We start from the raw sequence: 12,426 nt of genomic DNA, 5'->3' as shown, positions 1-12,426 counted from the left end.
TTCTTAAAAAAAGACACGAAACACCTCAAGGTTCTATCAAACTTTTTCCAAACCTAAGGACCAAGGGTTCTCAGAACTCTATAAAATATTAAGAAAAAAACACAAGGAACCATGACATTCTTGCATTTTTTTTAACACAACACCAGGCCCTCTATAGACTCTTTTAAATTATTAAAAAAAAAGACAACAGGGATCTCAACATTCTCTGGAATTTTTTCTAAAGCTAATTATCAACGGTTCCAAGATTCTTTAAAATCCTACAAAAATACAGAAGAAGCCTCAAGAATTTTTAAATTTTTTCAAAAGCAAAACACCGAAGGTTTCCAAATTTCTTTCAAATTTTTAACACATTTTTAATTACAAGAGACTCCAATATTCTTTAAAAGTCTTTATCAAACAAAACACCGAGGTTACCAAAATTCTTCAAAATTCTTGAAAAAAAAAAAATCGCAAGGAATCTAAAGATACCTTTCCATTCTTGAAAAAAAGGAGATTAGGAACCACAAGATTCTTTGGAAAACTTTAGGGTACCCGAAAAGTCTTTTAAAAAGTCTTACAAAAAAATTAAACACCTCGACATTCTTTCAAATGTTTTCAAAACCTAAGCACCAAGGCTTCCCAGAACTCTTTAAAATTAAAAAAAAAACACAAGGAACCTCAACATTGTTTCAATTTTTTCTTTTAAACAGGACACCAGACTCTTTTAAATTCTTTAAAAAAGACAATAGGAATTTCAGGATTGTTTCAAATTTTTTTAACAGCAAAACACTAAGGTTTCCAAGATTCTTTAAAATTCCAAAAAAAAAAAAACACAAGGAAACCCAAGAATCTTTCAAAGACGCCAGGGATTCCCAAGATTTAAAAAAAACACAAACAACCTCGAGATTCTTTGACATTCATGAAAAAAAACGTAGGAACCTCAAGATTCTTTCGAAAATAAAACTCAAGGGCACCCAACGGTCCTGTTAAAATTCTGAAAAAAAGACAATAGGGGCCTCAACATTCTTTCTTTTTTTTTTTCAAAAGCAAAACACCAAGGGTTTCCAAGATTCTTTAAAATTCTAAAAAAAGTACAAAAAGTTCGAACAATTTTTAAATTTTGTTCAAAAACAAAACACCGTGGCTTTCCAAGTTTCTTTAAATTTTTTAACAAAGAATACAAGAGATTCCAATATTCTTTCAAATTCATTCACAAACAAAACACCACAGTCTCCAAAGATTCTTGAAAATTCTTGAAAAACAACCCAATGAACTTAAAGATACTTTAACAATCTTGAAAAAGAGACACCAAGAATTCCAAGATTCATTCGAAAATAAAACTCTAGGGCACATGAAGATTCTTTTAAAATTCCTAAAAAAAGATATGAACCACCTCAAGATTCTATCAAACTTTTTCTAAACCTAAGAACGAAGGGTTCCCAGAACTCTATAAAATATTATGAAAAAAAAAAAAAACGCAAGGAACCTCGACATTCTTGCATTTTTTTTTCAACAGAACACCAGGACTTCTACAAACTCTTTTAAATTCTTTAAAAAAAGACAACAGGGATTTCAACATTCTCTAGAATTTTTTCAAAAGCAAATTATCAAGGGTTACAAGATTATTTAAAATTCAAAAAAGAAGCCTCAAGAATTTTAAAATTTTTTTCAAAAACAAAATACCGGAGGTTTCCAAGTTTCTTTCAAATTTTTAACACATTTCTAATTACAAGAGACCCCAATATTCTTTAAAATGCTTTATCAAACAAAACACCGAGGTTCCCAAAATTCTTGAAAATTCTTGCAAAAAAAAAGAGCAAGGAACATAAAGACACCTTTCCATTCTTGAAAAAAAAAGACATTAGGAACTCCAAGATTCTTTGAATAACTTTAGGGCACCCAAAGTCTTTAAAAAAGTCTTAAAAAAATTAAACACCTCGACATTCTTTCAAATGTTTTCAAAACCTGAGGACCAGGGCTTTCCAGGACTCTTTAAAATTAAAAAAAAAAAGAAACATCAACATTCTTTCAATTTTTTCTTTTAAACAGAACACCAGACCCTTTTAAATTCTTAAAAAAAAGACAATAGAGACCTCAGGATTCTTTCAAATTTTTTCAGCAGCAAAAGACCAGGGGTGGGATTTTGTTTCTACCTATACGATACGAAGCGATAAATAACAAAGACGAAAATATAAATTTCAGATGCGAAAGAAAAAGACGACCACATTTTATCGGTACCGACATTTTAGCGTTATAGAAACAAAATCCCACCCCTCAGGGGTTTCCAAGATTCATTGAAATTCCAAAAAAAAAAACACAAGGAACCTCTAGAATCTTTAAAAAACACCAGGGATTCCCAAGATTCTAAAAAGAAAAAAACCACAAGGAACCTCAAGATTCTTTCACATTCATGAAAAAAAGTCACTTGGAACCATAAAGAATCTTTCCACTTCTTTGACAAATCAAACACCAGGCTGTCCCAAGATTTAAAAAAAAAAACACAAACAACCTCGAGATTCTTTTACATTCATGAAAAAAAAAATAGTAGGAACCTCAAGATTCTTTCGAAAATAAAACTCAAGGACACCTGGCGGTCCTTTTAAAGTTCTGAAAAAAATACAATACGGGCCTCAACATTGTTTCAATATATATTTTTTTTTTCAAAAGAAAAACACCAAGGGTTCCCAAGATTCTTTAAAATTCTAAAAAAAGTACAAAAAACTCGAACAATTTTAAAATTTTTTTCAAAAACAAAACACCGTGGCTTTCCAAGTTTCTTTAAATTTTTTAACAAAATATACAAGAGATGCCAATATCTTTTAAAATTCATTTACAAACAGAACACCACAGGCTCCAAAGATTCTTGAAAATTCTTGAAAAACAACCCAATGAACTTAAAGATCTTTTTACAGTCTTGAAAAAGAGACACCAAGAATTCCAAGATTCATTCGAAAACAAAACCCTAGGACACCTGAAGATTATTTTAAAATTCTTAAAAAAAAAAGACACGAAACACCTCAAGATTCTATCAAACTTTTTTTAAACCTAAGGACGAAGGGCTCCCAGAACTCTATAAAATATTAAGAAAAAAAAACGGAAGGAACCTCGACATTCTTGCATTTTTTTTAACAGAACATCAGGGCCTCTACAGACTCTTTTAAATTCTTTAAAAAAAGACAACAGGGATTTCAACATTCTCTGGAATTTTTTCAAAAGCAAATTATCAAGGGTTACAAGATTATTTAAAATTCTAAAAAAATACACAAGAAGCCTCAAGAATTTTAAAATTTTTTTCAAAAACAAAATACCGGAGGTTTCCAAGTTTCTTTCAAATTTTTAACACATTTTTCATTACAAGAGACCCCAATAATCTTTAAAATTCTTTCACCAACAAAACGCCAAGGTTCCCAAAATTCTTGAAAATTCTTGCATAAAAAAGCGCAAGGAACCTAAAGATACCTGTATATTCTTGAAAAAAAAAAAACGTCAAGAACCCCAAAATTCTTTCGAAAACTTTAGAGCAACCGAAAAGTCTTACAAAAAAATTAAACACCTCGACATTCTTTCAGATGTTTTCAAAACCTAAGCACTAGGGCTTCCCGGAACTTTTTAAAATATAAAAAAAAAACAGAAGGAATCTCAAAACATTCTTTCAGTTTTTTTTTAACATAACACCAGAATCTTTTAAATTCTTATAAAAAGACAATAAGGACTTCAGCATTCTTTCAAATTTTTCAACAATAAAACACCAGGGGTTTGCAAGATTGTTTAAAATTCCAAAAAAAAAAACACAAAGAACCCCGAGAATCTTTAACTCTAGGGCGCCCGACGGTCCTTTAAAGTTCTGAAAAAAGTCACTAAACACCTTAACATTCTTTCATTTTTTTTTTTTTTTTTTTTCAAAAACAGAACACCGAGGCTTCTCAAGACCCTTTTAAATTCTTGAAAAAAGACAATAGATGCCTCAACATTCTTTCAATTTTCTTCAAAAGTAAAACACCAAGGGTTTCCAAGATTCTTTAAAATTCTAAAAAAAAATATAAAAAACTCAAACAATCTTTAATTTTTTTTTTTCAAAAACAAAACACCGGAGGTTTCCAAGTTCCTTTCCAATTTTTAATAAAGAACACAAGAAATCCCAATATTCTTTAAAATTCATTCACAAAAAGACACCACAGGCTCCAAAGACTCTTGAAAATTCTTGAAAAAAACCCAATGAACTTAAAGATCCTTTTACAATCTTGAAAAAGAAACACTAATAACTCCAAGATTCATTCGAAAATAAAACCCAAAGGCACCTGAAACTTCTTTTAAAATTCTTAAAAAAAGACACGAAACACCCCAGGATTTTTTCAATTTTTTTCTAAACTTAGGCACCATGGCTTCCTAGAACTAAAAAAAACACAAGGAACTACAACATCCTTTAATTTTTTTTAACAGAAATTCTTTAAAAAAGACAATAGGGACCTCAGCATTCTTTCAAATTTTTTCAAACGCAAGAAAACACCAGACGTTCCCAAAATCCTTGAAAATCTTAAAAAAACACAAGGAACCACAACAATTTTTAAAAATTTTGGAAAAACACGAAACCAGGGGTTTTCAAGTCTCTTTAAAAATTTTTTCACAAACAAAACACCAGAGGTCCCCAAGATTCTTAAAAACAAACACAAGGAACCTCAAGATTCTGTTACATTCTTGAAAAAAAAGATAAGGAGCTCAAAGTTTTACAAAAGCAAAACACCAGGAGCTTCCAACATTATTGATTTATTTTTTTCAGAAACAAAACACCAGGAGCTCCAAGATTCTTTAAAATTCTAAAAAAAAATACAAAAAAGTCCAAGAATCTTTCGAATTTTTGCAAAAACACACATCGCGGATTTCCAAGTTTCTTGAAAATTCTTAAAGAAAAAAAAAAAACGTACCTAATGAGCCTAAAGATCATTTTACAATTTTGAAATAAAGACGCCAAGCATTCCAAGATTCTTTCGAAAATAAAATTCTAGAGCGCTCGAAGATTCTTTTAAATTCTTAAAAAAGACGAAACACTCCAAGATTCGTTCAAATTTTGTCTAAACCTAAGTAGGAAGGGTTCCCAGAACTCTTTAAAATATTTAAAAAAACACACACAAAGAACCCCAATATTCTTTCTTTCTTTTTTTTTCAAAAACAAAACACTAGGGTCTCTCAAGACTCTTAAAATCCCAAAAAAAAGACAACAGGGATCTCAACACTATTCTAAATTTTTTCAAAGGTTCCAAGATTCTTTAAAATTCTACAAAAATACAAAAAATTTTCAAAAACGTAACACCGGGGGTTTTCAAGTTTCTTAAAATTTTTAACAAAGATTACAAGTGACCCCAATATTCTTTAAAATTGTTTTACAAACAAAACACCGAGGTTCTCAAGATTTTTGAAAGTTCTTGAATAAAGAGCGCAAAGAACGTAAAGATACTTTTACATTCTTGAAAAGCAAAACTAGGAACTCCAACATTCTTCCGAAAATAAAAAAACCCTAGGGCGCCTGAAGATTCTTTCAAACTTTTTCTAAATTTGAGCACGAGGGGTTCCCAGAACTCTATAAAATATTAAGAAAAAAAACACAAGAAACCTCAACATTCTTTCCTCTTTTTATAACAGAACACCAGGACCTCTACAGACTCTTTTAAATTCTTTAAAAAAAGGCAACAGGAACCTTAACATTCTCTGGAATTTTTTCAAAAATAAAGTATCAAGGGTTCCAAGATTATTTAAAATTCTAAAAAAAAAATACACAAGAAACCTAAAGAATTTTTTTTTTAAACAAAACACCGAGGTTCTCAAAATTTTTGAAAATTTTTCAAAAAAAAAGCTTAAGGAACCTAAAGGTACCTTTACATTCTTGTCAAAAAAGACATTAGAAACCCCTATATTCTTTAGAAAAATTTAAGGCATCCGAAAACTTTTTAAAAAGTCTTACAAAAAAAATTAAACACCTCGACATTCTTTCGAATGTGTTTAAAGCCTAAGCACCAGGGCTTCCCAGAACTCTTTAAATTAAAAAAAAAAAAACACACAAGGAACCTCCACATTCTTTCAATTTTTTTTTAACAGAACACCAGACTTTTTAAAATTCTTTAAAAAAAGAAAGGAAGCTCAAGATTCTTTCACATTCATGAAAAAAAGTCACGTGGAACCCCAAAGAATTTTTCAGTTCTTTCACTGGTGTTTGATACCAGGCATTCCCAAAATTAAAAAAAAAACACAAACAACCTACTGTCTTTTACATTCATGGAAAAAAAAAGTAGGACCTCAAGATTCTTTCGAAAACAAAACTCTAGGGTCCTTTTGAAGTTCTGAAAAAAAGTTACTAAACAACTCAACATTCTTTAATTTTTTTTTTGTTTCTTCAAAAACACAACACCGAGACCTTTCAAGACTCTTTTAAATTCAGGAAAAAAGACAATAGCGGCCCCAATATTCTTTCAAATTTTTTCAAAAGCAAAACACCAAGGGTTCCCAAGATTCTTTAAAATTCTAAAAAAAAAAAATACAAAAAACTCGACAATCTTTAAATTTTGTTCAAAAACAAAACACCGGGGGTTTCCAAGTTTCTTTAAATTTTTTAACAAACAATACAAGAGATCCCAATACTCTTTAAAATTCATTCACACAAAAAGCATTACAGGCTCCAAAGATTTTTGAAAATTTTTGAAAAAAAAAACCCAATGAACTTAAAGATCCTTTTACAATCTTGAAAAAGAGACACCAAGAGCTCCAAGATTAATTCGAAAATAAAACCCTAGGGCACCTGAAGATTCTTTTAAAATTCTTAAAAAAGGACACGAAACAGCTCAGGATTATTTCAAATTTATTCTAAACCTAGGCACCAAGGCTTCTGAAATTCTTTCAGTTTTTTATTTAACAGAACACCTGACTCTTTTAAATTCTTAAAAAGAAGACAATAGGGACTTCAGCATTCTTTCAAATTTTTTCAACAGCAAAACACCAGGGGTTTTCAAGATTCCTTAAAATACCAAAAAAAAAAGAACACAATCTTTAAATTAAAAAAAAACACCAGGGATTCCCAAGATTCTAAAAAAAAATACAAGAAACCTCAAGATTCTTTCACATTCATGAAAAAAAGTCACTTGGAACCCCAAAGAATCTTTCCAGTTCTTTCACAAATCACACACCACCAGGCTTTCCCAAGATTTTTAAAAAAACACAAACAACCTTGAGGTTTTTTACATTCATGAAAAAAAAATAGTAGGAACCTCAAGATTCTTTTGAAGATAAAACTCTAGGGCACTCCACGGTCCTTTTAAAGTTCTCAAAAAAGACAATAGAGGTCTTAACATTTTTTCAAAAGCGAAACACCAAGGATTTCCAAGATTCTTTAAAATTCTAAAAAAAGTACAAAAAACTCGAACAATCTTTAAATTTTGTTCAAAAACAAAACACCGTGGCTTACCAAGTTTCTTTAAAGTTTTTAACAAAGAATACAAGAGATCCCAACATTCTTTTTAATTGGAAAACAACACAGGCTCCAAACATTCTTGAAAATTCTTGAAAAAACCCAATAAACTTAAAGATCCTTTTACAATCTTGAAAAAGAGTCACCAAGAACTCCAAGATTCATTCGAAAATAAAACCCTAGGGCATCTGAAAATTCTTTTAAAATTCTTAAAAAAAGACACGAAACACCTCAGGATTTTTTCAATTTTTTTCTGAACCTAGGTACCAGAACTCTTTAAAAATAAAAAAAAACACATAGAACCTCAACATTCTTTCAATTTTTTTTTAACAGAACACCTGAATCTTTTAAATTCTTAAAAAAAAGACAATAGGAACCTCAGCATTTTTTCAAATTTTTTCAACAGCAAAACACCAGGGGTTTTCAAAATTCTTTAAAATACCAAAAAAAAAACACAAGAAACCTCGACAATCTTTAAATTAAAAAAAACGCCAGGGATTCCCAAGATTCTAAAAAAAAACACAAGAAACCTCAAGATTCTTTCACATTCATGAAAAAAGTCACTTGGAACCACAAAAGAATTTTTCCAGTTTTTTCATAAATCAAACACCAGGCTTTCCCAAGATTTTTCAAAAACACAAACAACCTCGAGGTTCTTTTACATTCATGAAAAAAAGACAGTAGGAACCTCAAGATTCTTTCGAAAATAAAACCCTAGGGCGCCCGACGGTCCTGTTAAAGTTCTGAAAAAAAGATAATAAGGGTCTCAACATTTTTTCTTTTTCTTTTTTTTTTCAAAAGCAAAACACCATGGGTTTCCAAGATTCTTTAAAATTCTAAAAAAAGTACAAAAAACTCGAACAATCTGTAAATTTTGTTCAAAAACAAAACACCGTGGCTTTCCAAGTTTTTTAAATTTTTTAACAAAGAATACAAGAGATCCAAATATTCTTTTTAATTACAAAACAACACAGGCTCCAAAGATTCTTGAAAATTCTTGAAAAAAAAAAAGCTTAAGGATCCTTTTACAATCTTGAAAAAGAAACACCAAGAACTCCAAGATTCATTCGAAAATAAAACCCTAGGGCACCTGAAAATTCTTTTAAAAGTCTTAAGAGAAGACACGAAACACCCCAGGATTTTTTCAAATTTTTTCTGAACCTAGGTACCAGAACTCTTTAAAATTAAAAAAAAACCACAAAGAACCTCAACATTCTTTCAATTTTTTTTTAACAGAACACTTGAATCTTTTAAATTCTTCAAAAAAAGACAATTTTTTTCAACAGCAAAACACCAGGGGTTTTCAAAATTCTTTTAAATACCAAAAAAAAAAACACAAGAAACCTCGACAATCTTTAAATTAAAACGCCAGGAATAGAAGGGCACCCTAGGGCACCTGAAGATTCTTTTAAAATTCTTAAAAAAAACACGAAGCACCTCAGGATTCTTCCAAATTTTTTGTAAACCTAGGCACCAGGGTTTCCCAGAACTAAAAAAAAAAACACAAAGAACTTTAACAGAACACCAGACTCTTTTAAATTCTTTAAAAAAAGACAATAGAGACCTCAGCATTTTTTCAAATTTTTTCGAAAGCAAGAAAACACCAGACGTTCCCAAAATCCTTGAAATTCTTAAAAAGACACAAGGAACCACAAGAATTTTTAAAAATTTTTCAAAAACACGAAACCAGAGGTTTTCAAGTTCCTTTAAAATTCTCAACAAAAAATACAAGAGACCCCCCAATATTATTTTAAATTTTTTCACAAACAAAACACCAGAGGTCCCCAAGATTCTTAAAAACATACAGAAGGAACCTCAAGATTCTGTTACATTCTTGAAAAAAAAAAAAGACAATAAGGACCTCAAAGTTTGACAAAAGCAAAACACCAGGAGTTCCCAACGTTCTTTATTTATTTATTTTTTTCAGAAACAAAACACCAGGAGCTCCAAGATTCTTTTAAATTCTTTAAAAAGAGGATTTAATTTTTTTCAAAGACAAATTAGCAAAGGCTCCTAAGATTTTATACCCCATGTCTAAAAAAATCGTCAACATAGATGGAGGTCATAAAACTGCAAAATAAGAATTAAGTTTAAAGAAAATACGTCTTGTAATTTAATTATTGCAACGATGCCAGGGTAAAGACAATAAAAAGAAACCATCACAAACAAAAATAGATTTGCTAAATATTCCCAAAAGTAAAACTGCAACGATTCCTGTTCTTACAAGTGGAGTATGAATAGTCAGTTCTTAAATTGAACTCTTTTTAACTTGTGTCACATTTTCCCATGCGCAACGCGCTGTCTGCGTAGTTCATCCAGCCATCAACCCGACGAATCCAGAAATGAACACAACTACAAAGACTTCTTGTAACTCTAGATAACGAAAATTTACGCAACCACCAACTCTTGCGTCACACAAACTAACCTCAAGCTGCCACTTTCGAGCTCACCCTTCGCTCTTCAGGGCCGCAACGAATCATCAGCCCGTCAATAGTTCCCGAATTAACCTCCGTGCAGCAATTACGTAAAGAAGAGCCGAGCCCGTCCTCCACGCGCCGTCCCTCCGGCGAAGAAATAGCACTTCTACGCCACTGTCCCCTTATCACACCGGATGCTCGCTCGCCCAGTCCTGGCCGAGCCTCACCAGCAGGCGCCCGTGCCCTCGTCGCCTCTTCTTCGCAGCCGACACCAGGTACGTCAATACCCCTCCAAAAATAGCCTCTGCGAGTTAAATAAAGCTTCGCGAACCTGCTTCTTATCGCGGCGTTTCGCAATCGTTATCGCCGCCTCCGCCGCCTCCGGCACGTGCCATCTTCTTGCGCGGACGAGCGACTCGCTATCTGGGTTGCCGGCTATATTTGCTTCTTGCAGCAACAGCGGCGTCCTGGATAAGCGCGACGTGACGCAACGTGGTGGGAGGCGGCCGCCAGCGCTCGGCGCAATCGAGAACTGGATGGCGTGTGCAGTGGCCGCGTTCTTCGACGTGCCCCGGACGCCGCCCCCGAGCCCCAGGCCCCAGGTGAGTGCCCGCCGAGCGGCGGCCGGCGCGCTGCGCCGCCGGACGTCCACTTCTCGACCGTTTCCTTTCCTTCGGTTGGGCTGGTTTAATGGGGGCGTGGGCGGCGGGAGTCGACTTGCTGGATGTAAACACTTGCCGCATGGATCGTAACATGTGCGGTGCTTTGGCTCGGTCGGGAGGGTCACGTGCAAAAAACGGCGGCGGACGGGACGGGAATGCGGGGGGTGGGGGGAGGAGATGCGGAGGAGTCTTCGGAGGCAGCGGCGGGACGTGGACGGTGCGCGGGGTGATGTGCCGCCTCGCTCGAAACTCGACCGTACTAGGCGGCGTGGAAATGTCGGCGAGGGTCGCGGAGGTGGCGCGCACTGCAATTAGGGGCGTAGCGGTGTAAATATTTTCTACTACTGATAGAGGGAATCTTGTTTAGATAATAATTGTGGGATTTAACAGTAGCGGCTCGTTGTGTTTTCGCCAAATGATATTTTTTTCATGGTATATTGCATATACAAGATTGACAGGCATTACAATTGTCACTGTCAAATAATAAATAAAATAAACGTCTTTGAAACTTTGAATAAGAATCTATTATTGTGAAAATTTAAAATTCAAATGTTAAAATTGACAACTGAACGTACGTACTAGCATTGCTGCCAATATTTCAGAGTTGCCAACACACAAGTTTGCTTCAATCAGTAATAGTCACCCGGTAGCTTAATTGAGTTTAGTAATAGAACTGGTTTAATTAATGCTTTCAAGATTGGCAGTCCCATATTGTTAATAAGAATTTATTATTGTGAAAATGTATACTTCAAATGTCATAATCTAACGTTTGTAGTACCAAGCACGACAAAATTACCCAAAATTTTAAAAATTCCAATTTTTAATGAAAAATGCAACAAAATATACATTCCTTAAAAAACCCTATTAATACTTGTGATTTTTTTGTCAGGTTGGCAACACATTTAAAAATTTTAGGTTGGCCTATCTCATTGTCAAATTGACATTTATGACACCAAATCAACTGCGAATCAACAAACATTGCTGCCAATAATTCATAATTGCCAACATAAAATTTGATTCAATCAAGAATAGGCACCCTGTAGCTTAATTGAGTTTCATAATTGATATATTTATTATATTTAACTTTTTTGTCTTAATACACTAGCCTTCTTCTCATAGCAAGAAACTTCAAACATGTTTAAAATGGCAAATTTTTGTAGAAAATATCAATTTTGCAAATAGGCTCCGCCCCTTGATCTGACAACAAATGAAAAGATCATCACAACTGCGATAGGGGCGGGTGGGCGGGGCTTAATCATTCGTTCCTTTTTCCTAAACGATATAGTTTTCTTTCAATAACACCATGGTTATAACATGTTGCACAGGGTGATGTGTATAGAGAAATAAAGATCTTGCAATGCTCCGCCCCCAGATCACGACTAATTAAAAAAAAATTTTTTTTTTCGTAATACACGTAGTCTTATTTTCACTACAAGCAACTTAAAACTTGTTTAAAATAGTAAATTTTTTAGACAAAAATAAATTTTGCAATTAAGCTCCGCCCTCCGATTTGACAACGAATGAAAAATTCATTACAATCGAGATAGGGCGGGTGGGTGGGGTTTAATCATTGGCTTCTTTCTCTTGATATATATTGTTTTTTTTTTTTCAACAACACGGTACTTAGAACATGTTGTACGTGGTAATTTGACGTTTACGCTCCGCCCCCTGGGTCACTACGAATAGAAACATTAGTAGAACAGAGATGGAGGCGAGTGGGCGAGGCTTATATTTAGCCTTTTTTTTTCCTAATACGCGTAGTCTTCTTTTCACAACAAGATACCTCAAACATGTTTGTAATGGCAAATTTTTGTAGAAAAATTCATCAATTTTGAAAATAAGCTCCGCCCCTTGATCTGACAACAAATGAAAAATTCATTACAATTGAGATAGGGCGGGTGGGTGGGGCTTAATC

General features: G+C 33.3%; 1 protein-coding gene across 2 annotated transcripts in view; it reads left to right on the top strand.

The window, feature by feature from the left end:
* Positions 1-10,071: 10,071 nt before the first annotated feature.
* Positions 10,072-12,426, top strand: part of LOC135131098 (uncharacterized protein) — a 272,956-nt gene continuing 270,601 nt past the window's right edge. The window contains exon 1 of one of the 2 annotated variants that reach the window (XM_064058639.1): positions 10,072-10,124. The gene's annotated coding sequence lies outside the window, so the exon portion shown is untranslated. Of the gene's footprint in view, positions 10,125-10,346; positions 10,452-12,426 lie in introns of those variants that run through there. The other variant, XM_064058641.1, reaches the window with a different exon arrangement.

Source organism: Zophobas morio, unplaced genomic scaffold (assembly GCF_036711695.1).
Source record: "Zophobas morio isolate AGI-343-1 ecotype UQ-CSIRO unplaced genomic scaffold, CSIRO_AGI_Zmor_V1 ptg000018l, whole genome shotgun sequence".
Lineage (NCBI taxonomy): Eukaryota > Metazoa > Arthropoda > Insecta > Coleoptera > Tenebrionidae > Zophobas > Zophobas morio.
This window is presented reverse-complemented; position numbering and strand designations above follow the sequence as displayed.